The sequence below is a fragment of the Equus asinus genome, chromosome 11 (assembly GCF_041296235.1).
Source record: "Equus asinus isolate D_3611 breed Donkey chromosome 11, EquAss-T2T_v2, whole genome shotgun sequence".
NCBI lineage: Eukaryota > Metazoa > Chordata > Mammalia > Perissodactyla > Equidae > Equus > Equus asinus.
Window position 1 is genome coordinate 36,001,418 of NC_091800.1, and position 15,206 is coordinate 36,016,623.

General features: G+C 34.8%; 1 pseudogene; it reads left to right on the plus strand.

The window, feature by feature from the left end:
• The first annotated feature begins 4,843 nt into the window (after positions 1–4,843).
• The window catches only part of LOC106848590 (NEDD8 ultimate buster 1 pseudogene), a 193,046-nt pseudogene continuing 182,683 nt past the window's right edge, over positions 4,844–15,206 (plus strand).

A 15,206-nucleotide genomic window follows, 5' to 3' on the forward strand; every position in this document is an offset into this window, starting at 1 on the left:
GTTACATGGGAGGTTTATGTTTATTGTCCATTCAGGCTTTTTCTCCTAAAATTTCTAAACAGATCTATTACCTATTCTCTTTTGGATTGTTTGTCTTTGCTCAATTGAATTTTAGTAAATCTTTATATAGTTTTATGATCGCCCCACAGAGGTGTTATGGATCCTCAACCAAAATTAAGGTTAATGTGAAGAATGGTGATATACACACACACCAAGACGGTGTGAAAGAAAGATGTGCATAACAAACTTTATGCCAAGGAAAAAGTAGTCTTTCCACTCTGGCCCAAAATTGGTTTGAGAAGGAAGGCAAAGATGACTGACTTGTGGTTTTTGTGGTGGAAAAGGATGAGGTGTGGCTGAGGGTTCCCACATATGGTTTAAACTTTAAGCTCCTGACAGCACCAGAGAAGGGAGCACTCAAATTTTCTTATCAATTTCCTTAGATATGGGAAAGAATGGGAAGAAGGAGGAGTGAGGCATCAAAATTATCTGCAGCCAAAGATCAAAAAATTGTCAGATTCCTTATTATAATTAACTTCTGATGGTTGACTAATGAATGAAATGTGTCATGTTTCATTTAACTGAATTTTAGCTTGTTTAAGTAAACCATTATTGCACTCTATACGGCCTGTAGACTGAAACTGACAGGGGAGGTGAAAATTAAATTGAAAGCCTTATTTAAGAGCCCAGCATCGTGTATTCTGGGAAGTAAAATTAGTGCCTTGATCATTATCAATGATGTCTGGACCACTATAAAGGGAACAAAGAGTGTCTTGATGAGACCTTGTATCATTGCTTTAGTAGGCATAGAGACATGTATGACCTTGATTTGTATTTTGAGTATCTGTGACGCAAAACAAGATCTCTCCCTTAAATAATGAGTCATTGTTGCTGCCATTCACCAGCAGATGGCCAAAAAAATCTGTGTAAATACACATATATTGCTTACTTTTGGCCAAGGCATCCATTGCCAAGATGCCTGCTTGATGTTTGGCTAATTGTGCTAACCCTTGGGTCTCATCCTTTATTAGGCATGTCCTGGTTAAGGGATGAAAAAGCAGCAACTCCCTGCTGAGCTTCATGATGTTTAACGATGGTAGTATCATCTATAAAGTGTGTAAACTCCCTTTGTGGTGCACTCAATTGATCCCAGGTAACCAAGTGTCTTAGTCCATTCAGGCTGCTATAACAAAATACCACAGATTAGGTGGCTTATAAACAGAAATCTATTTCTCATAGTTCTGGAGGCTGGAGGTCCAAGATCAGGGTGCCAGTATGGTCAGGTTCTGGTGAAGCCCCTCTCCAGGATTATAGACCATGGACTTCCAGCTGGGTCCTCACATGGTAGAGGGTGCTAGGGAGCTCTGTACAGTTTCTTTTATAATGGCACTAACCCCCTTCATGAGAGCTCCACCCCCACGGCATAAGCACCTCCCAAAGGCCCCGCTTCCTAATACCGTCAGATTGGCCATTAGGATTTCAACATATGAACTTTGGTGGGACACATTTGGATCATAGAACCAAGGATCTGGGAGAAGGGTGACCTCCTCCAGCTCTGGGACTGGCAAAAGAGAGAATAGGGAGGCCAGCTCTCCTGCATAGTGGATCTACCAGAGGGCCCAGGTTTGGCTCTATTTGAGGGAGACAGGCTTTTGTGGCCATGACTAACGTGTGGGGCTGCTTCTTGTGACTATAATAAGCAACTGGTACAGAGGGTCAGGGGCTCAGGGACCATCAGACACCCTGTTTCCAGGCAGGCTTAGAATGTGGCCAGCAATTGTCCCTCTAACTATCATAAAATGGGCCTGAGGAAGGAATTTTGTTCTGTCGCAAGCACATAGGCAACTTCTGAACATCATAGGTGGTCCTGAGACCCCAGCAGCCATGAGAGGAGGTTGCTAAAACCTCTAAAGAGATGAAGTCTCTGGGTGGGGTTAATGGAAGTGCCTGTTGTATTTCAATTTGGACATATTGTAGAGCCTTTTGCTGGAGGGGGTGCCACACAAGCTGTGGTGATTTACAAGTAACAGCAAACGAACTGAAGTAAAATTTGTCAAGGAGAGGCACGCTGCCTATAGAACTCAAAAAGGGCTAAAAGATGTTGGGCTTGCATTAACTTTGTGGGTGCTGAGGGGGTCAATGGCTATTAGCTGACGTTGTCAGGGATAGAGTGGCCCTGGCTTTAGCAAACAATTTTTAGGAATTTCACTGAGATGATGGGACCTTGCACTATGTGTGGGGTAATTGTCCATCCCCTTCTAGTTAGCTCCTTTGTGTTCAAACAATTATCTTCAGAGGACGATTTTGTCTGTGTGATATGATACCCGTGGTCCTGGAGGAAGTTGGATGTAGTTGAGATCCTGCCTGCAAATGTTGTGTGTTGGGCCACTGAGGTCTCTCACAAGTATTTGAGCAAAGTTGTATTGTGTCACTTTGGAGGTGCAGGCAAAATACAACTGTATTAGTTACTTATTTCAGCTGTAACAAATTAACTCCTTAAATCCATCTGTAACCTTAATTTATTCAGTCACGTAATATAACAGGCTATTGACAGGTGCTGAGGATTAGGGTATGTATTCTCTAGTATTCAATTATCCTGTATTGCAAGAATTACGAACATCCATCTTACTGTTGCTTATAGGTATCTTGCCTCCATTTCCTTCAAAAATCTTGTAAATTTTGTCTATTTTGTTAGTGTTAAATAAATCATTTTGTATACCATCCGTTGATTTATTTGATAACTCTAACTCACAGTAGGTTTTTTCCTCTTGTGTTTTACAGTTTTGGATTGTGAGCTCATTATTTTGGATCATACTCTGAGAAAAAATGTTTCTGGTCATCCTTCTCAGATGACGGTTTTTTCTTTTTCCTTCCTAGCCTTTTCTTTCCATCTTTCTTATTGTCTTCTTATGCTGATTTCTTTATTTTTCTAGCCAGCTCTCGGCTGAGTATGAAGCCTTTCAAGGATGCTAAATATAAATATATAGCTCAATTCTAACCTGCTGCTTCGCATGTTCAAAGAATCAATTCCTGTCCTCAATAAGGCATCAAAACTTAAATTTCCAGATTCCTAAAACTAACAACCTGTACCATGAAATACTCAGATTATTTAGTGTTCTTTTTTTCACTTGATTTTAACCCCTGGAAATTTCCCTTAGTTTCTTTGAAAATTATCTAGTCATTTATGGGATGTTCTGAAGCATTTCTAAACGTTTGTAGTAAGAGAGTTTCAAATTATCTAATCTTTCATATTAGCCTTCCTTGTGAATTTATGATACCTTTTTTGTATTTAAAGTCTTTTAAATAGAGAAAACATTGGTACTAATAGCTGACAATGAGGCAGTGATTTATCAGTTTACTATGTATACATTATATACTTCACTATACTTTATATACTTTATTTTAATCCTCTCAGCTCTGTAAAATACACAATATTAATGTAATTTTTTTCAGATAAGTAATCTGTGGCTCATTGACATTAATTGGAAATTCTAATTTAGGTTGACCTGATTCTTCATTCAATCATTCATGCACGCCTTCATCCATTTACTTAACAATACATGCACAGTCTAGGGGGAGAGACGGATATAAAACAAAAGTAATTGAAACATAATTATCCAATTGTAGTTGTAAGGATAACTATGAAAACAAATTATAGTTTTCAATGACAGCTTATAGCCAATGTATGTCATCAAAGGAGACTTGCCTAAGTAAGTAATGTTTAAACACTGACAAGAATTTCTATCAGTACAGACTATGTTAAGGTTGTGTGTATATATGTGGTGTATGAGTGTGTGTGTGTGTGTCTGTGTGTCTGTGAGAAAGAGAGAGAAAGAGAGATGGATGAGGGAAAAGTGCTCACTTTGGCATGTAAAGGTATTTTTAGGCTATGACAGAAAAAGCCAAAGGGTATTGTCTTAAGCAGTCAGTGAAGAAACTTCAAAGGAGTTACAGTTATATAGCTACAATGGGAGTACAATAGACACACACCAATCCCAGAAACAGCTAACACCAAATCAAGGCAAGTAGGATATTTCTATTCCCTTACTTCTTTTTCACAATGAGCTAAGAACATGGCAAAAACAGTAGATACCTACTGGAAGAAGAGAGAGAGAACTGGAATGCATGGAAATGGAAATGAAGCTCTCAAGATACCACATAACTTCCCAACTAAGGACTCAGACTTGAATTAGCCCAAGCAGAAACAAAAGAGATGTTTTAGATGTTCCAATTTTAATGAACAGTCGTTTATATGACTCAGTCTATGCAGGTCCTGTTCTAAGCAAATTACAATATCTGAACAAAACCTTATGAAGTGAGTGCTATTATTTTTCTAATTTTACAATGAGAAAAGTGAAGGATGTGCTAAGGATTTTCTCAAAAGCACAGAGTTATCAAGCATTGGTACTGGGATTTGAGTCTGGGCAAACTGTCTGGAGAATCCATAGTCTAAAATCACCATGTGCTGTTGCCTTCTAGGACTTAAGACTTAGTAGTTATGCAAGTGAAACTGTTTTTTGTAACTGGATATGATCTGATAAGTTAATATTTTCTAAGAGCTCTGAAAATAGCTCAGTTTTCATTCAGAGACAGAGGAAAAATGAATGTGAAGATTTATAGGTATTGAAGGGGGAGGCAAGATTTACTTTATGGTAATACTCTGCTTAGTTCACACTTTCAATACAACAGTTAAATATTTCCTTCAGTCCAGATTTGGGCTGCTTAGGACACCTTTGGCTTGAGAACTATTTTATTTTAAAGCACCTTGAATCAAACTGTTTCTTGCCAGAAGCAATGCCAATCTGGAAAGGCTAGAGCTACACCAGTAGGTACTAAAGCTGAGATGGCAGCATGCATTATTAGAAAAAGGACAGTTTTGACTGTCAAAGGAGCTACTTCAATCAGCCGTCTGCAGGAAGAAATCTCTGAGGAAATTATGAGGGAGCATTGCGGGAGAATCAATTCAAACGTTCCTCAAACCCTTAAACTACCAATGGCAGGTCAGGACAGTACGAGTCAACGAGGTACTTCCTGATCTGTACTGCTCTTCCTTCTTGTGACTGGACCCCTACAGAAACCAGAAGTCCAAGTAGGGGATGGGTAGGAGTAAAACACAAAGAGGGAAACACAAGCCTGGTGCGCCCTCGTCCCTCACTGTAGCTTTGCAGCTTGAAGTACTGCCAAGTTGGGAGAGAGCAAACTGTTTTCATATGAGAATTTTGACATCTTTATCATTAGAATGAAGTAGAAATTTCATTCACAGTAAAGGGAGTATTATGTTATCTGAGGGTGACTAAAAAGTTTGGGAACTATCTGAACTTTCATATAAGGAATCATGGAAACCTAGCTGCATGGAATGATTTTGAATGGACATTGGGGGGAAATAGTAATGTTTCCTATTTGCACCCTCTGTAGAGCTGTCTTCTTTCAATGTGATAGCTATATATAAAGATGTAGATATAATGATAGATAATTTTAGATTATCTTAATTAAAAAACTATTAAGTAAAAATGGTCATGAACTGGACCCATGAAGTAAAGCTGAATTAATTTCCACAGGAAGTAGAAAGAGTAAGGCCAGTTCCTAGTCTCAATGTAGTAAAAAGAACACTAATCATAAAATAGGAAGAAAAAACGAATTCTGGAAATTTGAATAAAAAATAAATTTCAATGTTAAAGATGAATATTATGTCAGAAAAAATCAGAACAAAAATTGCAAAATGTCTATAAAACAAAGAAAAAACTCATGTCAGAACATAAAATAAAGCCATGCTTTGATGAATTGTTTTTCAAAATAATGCTATTTAAATAAGTAAAGTATTTTAAATAGTAATTTAGCAAAAGTGTAACAAAATAAAGACTATAATAAAATAATAAAAGTAATAACTGAAGATGAAATTAGAAATTAATAAATTAATAAAATATAAAGTATGATTATAGACATTTTAACATTTCTCAGAAAATATAAGATGAAATGAACTCATTTAACAGTTAAAATAAGGAAATTAGATCTACTTATAGATATGTATGGTTTTTAATATACATAATTCTCAAAAATTTGTCAATATAATTTATAAAAACTCCAGGATTTGGTTTATTTCTGGAAAAAGAGGTAAGGTATAAGATATATTTATAATATTTTCTGTTTTTAAACATTAAAAAGGCAAAATTCAGTATCAGTTTCACTTGAATAATGGTGTATGGATATATTGATTTTGTTATTTTGTGTGATTTATATATTACCTAATTAAAATACATGTTTTCTGGAGCTGGCCCCATGGTGTAGTGGTTAAGTTCACATGCTCTACTTTGGGATCCCAGGGTTTTCAGGTTTGGATCCTTGGTGCAGACCTAGCACTGCTCATCAAGCCATTATGTGGCAGTATCTCATATACAAAATAGAGGAAGATTGGCACAGATGTTAGCTCAGGGACAGTCTTCCTCAAGCAAAAAGAGGAAAACTGGCCACAAACATTAGCTCAGGGCCAATCTTCCTCACCAAAAGAATAAATAAATAAAAATTTTAAAAATACATATTTCCTCATAAAATATAAACAATGAGATCAAAGGAAATTGAGTCAATCACATAGACCTACTATCTGTCATTGAGAAAAAAATTGGGTAAGTTACAGTCACTACCTGAACAAACACTACACACACACACCCCTACTAAAATCGCTAAAGCCAAGAGAAAAAACATAGGGGTTTATATAAGCAAAGCCTATCAAAATTTTAAGATTATCAGTTGATACTATTCAACTTGTTCTAGGGCATCATGGATTTAGGAAAGCTCCCAATATCCTTATATTCTTTATCATAACACCTCTATAGAACAGAGAGAGCACACAAAAGAACTATACAATTGTCACGTGTGAATGGTGATTTAAAAAACCAATAAATATTAAAATTATCTGTACAATGAAATAAAGCAATGAGGTAAATGTTTTGGTGTGGAGATGAAAAGATATGCAAATTATTTGTGATACACACTATGTGTGTATGTATATATACATATTTATGAATATGTATATTGACATCATAATATTCTCGATATATGCAAGGAAGACTAGGAGGAAAACAGAAGTTTCATTGTAAATTCCAATATACTGTTTTTGTTTTGTTTACATGATATTTTTTTTCTATTAATGCATTATTAGTCAATTTTTGAAAGTTGAAATATTTAAAATGACCAGGAAGAAGCCATGGGTTGCTAAGAATGAAAGTAACAAGGAAACTGGCTGAACCAATCAAGAGAGGAATCTAAGTAAATATTTTTCTTAGGGTAATATAAGTGGGGTTAAATTCAAAGAGACTTTTTTGAACATATTTAATTGGTTAAATCTGGGTGTAGTGCCAACAAATGAACACACCTGGATTTTTTCTCTTGAGTCTGTGCTGAGAAAATATATGAGCAATCATCTGCGCCGTCTGCTGTGGACCATCTGTTGAGGGAAGGGAGTGGACCCATTGGTATTATATTTGTTTAACAAAACACTATTTTAAAAATACTACAGAGCTACAGAGCTAGCAAACACATGGAGGAAAAAAATTTTTGGAGAACTGCTACCTTTAGCACAAAGAAAAGTGAATAATTCTCATCACAGTAATCTGCAAAGCTAGAACCTAACTTTTCAAATAATAATGGGAAGGTAAATTCATATTGGAAGAAAATTGAGTCAACTTACCAATGGGTAGCTGAAAGTTACTTTTTAATTTTAAAGTTTACTTATTATCTTTAGTGTTTATTTCTTCTTATCACCATTCACTTTCCTCATCACAGAAATGTGATTTCTGACCCAATAACTCCAATACAATTTTTCTGAATTCTGTCATGGATGACCACTTCCTGGCCATTTCCTGGGCACTTTTCAAATGTGATGTTTATAACATCTGGAAATATTTTTTATGCGTGGATTTTAAATCTTCTCTTCTTGTTACTTTTACACTACAAGCTCTTGATTTATGCCTCCCTTTTTGTCAGCTTTAATCTTTATGTTTGGTTCTACTTTCTTTTTGCAACTCTTAAACCAACCCAAATTCTCAGGAACGCACCCTTAACCCTTTTGCCTCTTATCCTATAAACTCAACAGATATTTTTGAACCCTATTTATGTCCATGTTTATAACCACCTTTATCTGGTGACTGTATTATTCTACCTATGAGAAGTTTTGACATGAATATCACAACGGTAACTCCAGCTCAGCTGGACTTATCTACTCCTCAAAATTTATTCTCCCACACAGTTTGCTCTACTTCAATAAATCTACTTCTATTGTTTGCATAGAGGTGTTATCCCATTAACCTAGGCGTTTGTTTTGTTTGCTTTTCTGTATCAGTGTTTTATTTTAAAATAAAAATGTCAATTTAAGAAATGTGAAGTTAAACCTCCATGATCCTAAATTTGAATAGGAAATATAAGAATGAACTCATGATGTATTTTTCCTTAATAAGAATGACTATTTACTTTTTACTGAAAAGACCTAGTAACCCAGTAGCAATGATAACCTCTGGTGTCTTAATTATCATGTCCAAATACCATTTTCAATTAAAAGAAGTCAGGAGTCCGAGTAGAGATGACAGAATACTTGGAAGATGAATCTAGAGCATTATCATACAGTAAGGCAGAAAAGTCATAAAAACTACTGCAATTACATCTACCGGAATCTGAGGAAATTTGAAGAGATTCACACTGGCCAACAATAGGATAATTTTCAATAACAATAGTAACTGCAATGGATGGACCTCTCTGTGTTTACAATGATTCAGAAACAAAATAAAGCCTCTTTGTCAACTTTTAGGCAATGCTAGTGATATTACTAGATATTTTTGATACTAATAAAGAAAGATGGGGTGGTGCAAAATCAGGCACTTATTTTCCTTTATTGTAAGAATCTTTGTTCAAGGTAATACAAGAGCCAATGAAGAGAATTTTCTCCCTATAGAAATATTCTGGCTAAAAAGTGAAAGAGGAATGGAATTAGAATATTTCCACTTTGCAATCCCTAATGAAATAATAGTTCCAGGCAATGATAAACAATGGCTGCTTATATCACATAAACAGAGAAAATTAGACATTACTTACTTTATCTTGAAACTGCATAAATAAACCTAACCTGAATCTGATAAAGTCTCAAGATCTAACTGCCAGGAAATAGAAACCAAAAGGCCAGAGCAACACTATAAATAAAATCAGGAGCACGCAAAATCTAGAAAGTGGGAATTCTGTAGGAAAATTACTATGTTATTTAACAGATAAATTGCAAAGCAAAAAGAAGGAGAGGGAAAGGAAATGATATTCATAAAAGACTTAAGATGAAACACTAAAAATATATACACTTTGTTTCTTGAATCCAACAAATAAACTAAGATAAATAGACAAAGAGATTTGAATATTGATGAGATATTTGACAACATTAAAGAATTATTATTTCTTTATGTATTATATGGCATTTTGATACTTGAAGATTGTACACATATTTTAATCACAGGTAATGAAGTTCTATTGAATACATAACATTATGTCTGGGATTTGCTTTCAAATAACCTAGGAGGGGTAAGTGAATGAGAGTTTAAATTAAACATCATTGTCCACAGTTTGATTATTGACACTGGGTGATAAACACATGGACATTCATTATAATATGTCATTATTTATAGGGTTTTTTGAATTTTTTATAAAAAGTTAAAATAGTGCCACTCTCTACAGAGAGCATAGAAACATTTAAAGGAATAGAAAAAATACTTTAAATATTTTATATATAGTTATAGAAGTTTGAGAGGATATTGTATCCAAAATATAGCAGTTTTTTATTAAAAAAGAGAAACCAGAAAATGAAACAATTTCTGGAAATTTTATTAAAAACGTAATTTTGAAATTAAAAAGAAAAGAAAAGACTTCTTGTTTTGACTGGATAATTAAACTATAGCCCTAAAAATAATACATTATCTATAAGGTAAATTGAGGAAATGAAACAAATGCAGGAAAAAAATTACAAAAGCATTGAACAATTGATTTAAAAAAAACACAGGGATAAAGAAAAATCCAAGAGATTCATCATCCATGTTACCAGAATTCCAAAACAAGAACTAAAGGGGAACTACAAGAGGAGTTGTCAAAGAATGAAAAGAAGAGGATTTCCAGAGTTGTTGCTTCCCCATTTTTTATCTCAGGCAGATCCATCCCCATGGCCCTAGCTCCAAAATGAAGAATGCACATCTGCACGTGAATGAACCACAATCATCTAAAACTCAACAGGACTTACAATGGAGCTTATCATTTTCAGGCAAAAACAGAGTAACAAATCTTACAGGCAAGTCCACTGCTTGTGAGTGTGAGTCATTTAAAAGTTATCTAAATTTTCTGAACTGTGTAATCCTGGAAAAGTACTTTAATATCTCTGAGCCTCACATGTAAGTAAAGAAAACTAACAGAACCCCTCTCATAGAGTTCTTTTAAACTTTAAATGAAAGAATACATACACAACCCATAGCACTGATTCTGGTACATGTAAAGAGAATAATATAGTCATTGCTCAGTTGTAGTATTATTATTGATATTAATATCATTAATATCATTATTATAGTCCTTTGTAGATTACAGGTCTTACCATCATCCATCCAGTAACTCAGATAAAAAAAACTGTTTCCACAAATTCTTTCTTCTGCAAAATTTTCACATTACATAAATTTCCAAGCCCATTTTTTTAATTGACCTAAAAAAACCCATTGTTTTTTGTTTGTTGGTTTCTTTTTACTATGGCTATTTTTACAGTGTTATCTGGTGTTCTTTCCATAATTTTTATAAATTGTTGCAATTTTTTAACTGATACCACTGACTCCAATCTCAAGGATTTTATACAGTGCCAGTTATGATCTTCCCACTGATTTCTACCGCAACACCCTTGTGTACTAACTCCCTCTGCATGATAACATCTAGCCAGCATTAAAATAATTGCAATGAGTAGAAAGTGGTATGAACCCCTGCCATTTGTATTTGTACTACTTTTCTTTCTCCTGAGAATACTAACTTTCCCTTTTCTTTTCCTCATTCCCTTTTCACTCCTTTTTAACTTATTAACCCCAAGGTATGCTTCAGTTATCTTCTCTGGAAAGCCTTTCAAAAAACATCCATTCAATTTTTCCAAAAATCACGTTAGTGCTTCCCTTCTTTGCTCCATTAGCATTTATAATTCCATCTTATTATAATTCTCACAATATCATGACTGCCTGTGTCCTTATCTGTCTCTTCCAAAAGACAATGTTTTATATATCTTTATAAACACATCAGCGCATATAATACATTGCATGAAATAGGAACATTGTAAATATTTGTTAAATTGAATTTATTGAAATTACCAAGAATAAAGATTAAATGCAAAGAGCACTTTTGTGGAATGCAAAATTGGCTTAAATGTAAAACTTTTGGCAGAAAAGAACCTTGAAAAGTTGAAATCCACAGAGATAAAGTAGAAAGTGAAAAATAATCCAGAGTGGCAGAGAGAGAAAAGATGAACAGAAATAAAATATTAAGCAAAGCAATGAAGAATAATTTAATGAGAAAAAAGGAAATTATAGCCATGTGTTACCTTTATGTGACAAGTATGACAGTTTTTAATTCTACTGATTTCCCCTGTCGCTACTTCAAGGATGGTCCTATTTTGCATTATGTAAAGCCTGGAATGCCAGCCCTGATGTTTAGTGGTTAGATTTGGTGTTCTCACTGAATTACCAATGTTTGTTTCCCCGAAAGGGAACCACACCACCCATATCAGTTGTCACACTGTGGCAGCTGTGTGTTGCTGTGATGCCGAAAGCTATGCCACTGGTATTTCAAATACCAGCAGGGAGACCCATTGTGGACAGGTTTCGATGGAGCTTCCAGACCAAGACAGACAGGAAAAGATGGGCCATGAAAACCCTATGAATAGCAGTAGAGCATTGTCTGCTATAGTGCTGGAAGATGAGAGGATGTCACAAAAAGACTGGCAGGGTTTCCCCCTACTGTACACAGGGTGGCTAGCAGTTGGAATTGACTCAATGTCACTAACAACAACAACAAAGTCTGGAAATATGAATTCCTGCCATGTCATGTATCATAGTGAGGTAAAACCACAGAACATTTTACGTCTGATTGTCCCATGACTATATAGACTCAGATTGTGAATTTTATTCAAAAATCATAAAACGTTATTGTGCTATTTTTATGAATTATGGAAAGAGTTTCATTGTATATGCCAACTATTATTGCCTACCAAATTTTATTAAACATAAAAATAAGTTACTATAAATTCACTTAAATGTGTACTGAAAAATAAATCAAAATGTTCTGTAAAAATAGGTTAAATTATTTTAACAGAATGTGCATTTAGTTGAAAAGCCTTCTCATAAGATTTGACTTTCTAACTTTTCCATAGAGAATTTTATTCCTTAGAAGAGTTATGAAGAGTAATTTCACTGAGTTTGGAAGTGACACTAGGTTGGAAGATGGTATAAATATTATTGATAGGAAAAAGCTATAAAAATAGTATTTGGGAAACGTAACTGAAATAAAATGAAATTTTATCACTTTTAGAACAGAAAGAATTGAAAAAATACTCTAATGAGTAAAGGGCAAGATGTTGAATGAAAAAATACCTAAAGTTAATCAGATTCCCCATGAAGAGAAAAAAATATGCTATGAATTTAGAGTACATATTAATAGAAAAAGGAAAGATAATTTAAAATAGTTTTTAAATTTTTTTAAACAAACTGATAAAAACTTCTCACTTTCTATCTTCTTTACATTTTTTAGTTGAATGAGTTTAAATGATAAAATATTATTGATTTGTCGCGTTTTAAATGTATGTGAATGAGAGAGAGAGAGAATATATATGAGTAAAAGACACTATATTTTAACTGACAACTTATATCCTGTACTGAAATAGTACTAAACCTGAAAAGTTTATGATTAGTAACTTAAATTTGCAATAGCAACCAAAAGAAAGCTATATCACAGTCACTTATTGTGTCATTGACCCTTCCCGTACAAGTAATTGTGATTTAGGACTACGATCTTGGAATTATTGCTAATAGCATATTCTATTATTTTCGAGGTTATTTCAGATTAGACAATAAATGGTGTGATCAGTCTACTTATAAAGCCGTTAATATATCAATTACATTTACAACAAAGTGTTTAACTTGGGGGTGTGTGTACTTGTGTCTGTGTGTATAGACTTACGGCTCAGGATTAGTATCCTATTGCATCATCCAAATAAGAATCAGTAAAGTGAGTGACTGTGCTTAAGATGCAGCATTGAGACCATCTCTCAGGCAGGCAGAAATCCAAGCCAAATTCTCAAGACATAAAATGAGACAAACAAGAAGGCAATTGCTGTCCCTGGGAGAGACAGTGTCATTAACCAATGAGTCTGGATTTGGAAAGAAGAGACAACATGAAATTTTGTCTTCCTTTTTTAACTGGGCACTACAGAGATCTGGAAAAGCCGACTCTGGTCAGAATTCTCACCCTTCGCTGGCTTCTGTCAGTTTTCCTAGGATCTCTTGCATGCTCCGGAGTGAGAAGGGTTTAAAGTAGAGAGTGTAGTCTTGGTATTTATCAGAATTTGGCTAAGTTTTCCACTATTTTACTTCTAGCTTCCCCTTGGCTGTTTACTAGAGAATCCCTTGGAGTCTCGTCCACCCTGGAAAGGGCCCATGTGGGAGCTCTCCTTCAAGGGTAAATATGGGGGCATTCAAGTTGGTGTGGGAGGATTTGACAAAACCTTCCAGGATAATCTTTTTTCCAATGTCCCATTTGGCTGCAAATGTGACATCAATTTCCGGGCCAGTTTTTTGATGATGGGCTCCTAGGAGGGTGCAGCAGGAGGAGCCCAGGTGTTTTAGGTTTCTGGCCTTGGAGCTGTTGCAGTTATAAGGCCACTAACTTTGTGGGCTTTTGCTTATGGTCTTGTGCTCTCTTCTGAATGGAAAGACAATTCAGATAGAGGATTGGCAGACTCAGTACTCAAGTAAAGGAAGATAGAGGGGAGTAGTAAGAGTCACGTCAGTCTTATAGTCTTGTCTTTTAGGCACTTCCTGTGTCTTTAATTTTTTCACTGGGCTTTTGCAATGAATATTTCAATGAGGCTATTTTACAATTCTGAAGACCTTTGGAGGCTTCTGCATGCCGATTAAAATAGATATCCTCTTCTGCTTGTTTGATGTGCGAACCCATGCTTCCAAGTGCATGTCTTAAATGAACACTTTTGTCTAATTGGAACGTTCCTAATAGTGGCCTCTGTAATTCTAGATTGTCTTAGTAAGATTTTGTCATTTATGCAGATACCTACAGCTTCCAGGACCACAGTTCTTAGACATAAAATAAGTACATGTGCCAGAAGCTGGCATGCTCAATTCTTTGAAACTTTAGGATCCCATTTCTTTAGCTAAATCCTACCTGTCGTGGAGCCAAGTTAATACCTAATGAGGATGTGTCACTGAGTTGGGCATTATTAGAAGAAATTTTACTAGAGGCAGATATGTCAGAATTAGAAGTAGAATGAGTGAGTGTAACATTAAATTTATATAATATTTCATTTTTTAGTGTTTTGTATAAACATATATTCTTCTAAATGTTAAGTATGCTTGCACATGCAAACATATGTTTAATATGTTAAGTAAAATTCAGATATATTTCACACCTAATTATGAGCTCTGGTATGCAAGTTAGATGCTATTACTATTATTCCAATTATGCAGAACAGGAAATTTAGAGAAACTGATTTTCTCAGTTGAAAAATTATAAGAAAGATAGGATACAAACTCCAGATCTTATTATTGCAATATGTATTCCCGCCACCCCCAATTATAGCATCTTATAGAGTGTGACATAACTTAGTAACAGTTAAATGTGTTTGGGTTATGTTAGAGTTTCTATATATGAATGACTAGCCATTGCTTTGGAATTTATTGCATCCAAATGATATTTTAGCTTTAACATAACAAGGGCTTTTATCTAATAATGGCTCAAAAGTGTTTATTGACTGAGAGTTATACCTAGGCATGATTCTTCTTCTTGAAAACTTGAAGATAATTAAGAAAAAATTATTTTTCTAAAGTTCTTGTAATCTAAAAAGACTTAAGCAGATCAATTAATAAGTCCATATATATATATTAGTGTTGTGACAAAGTATACTCGGGACAATGGCAGCATAGCAAAGGGTACTG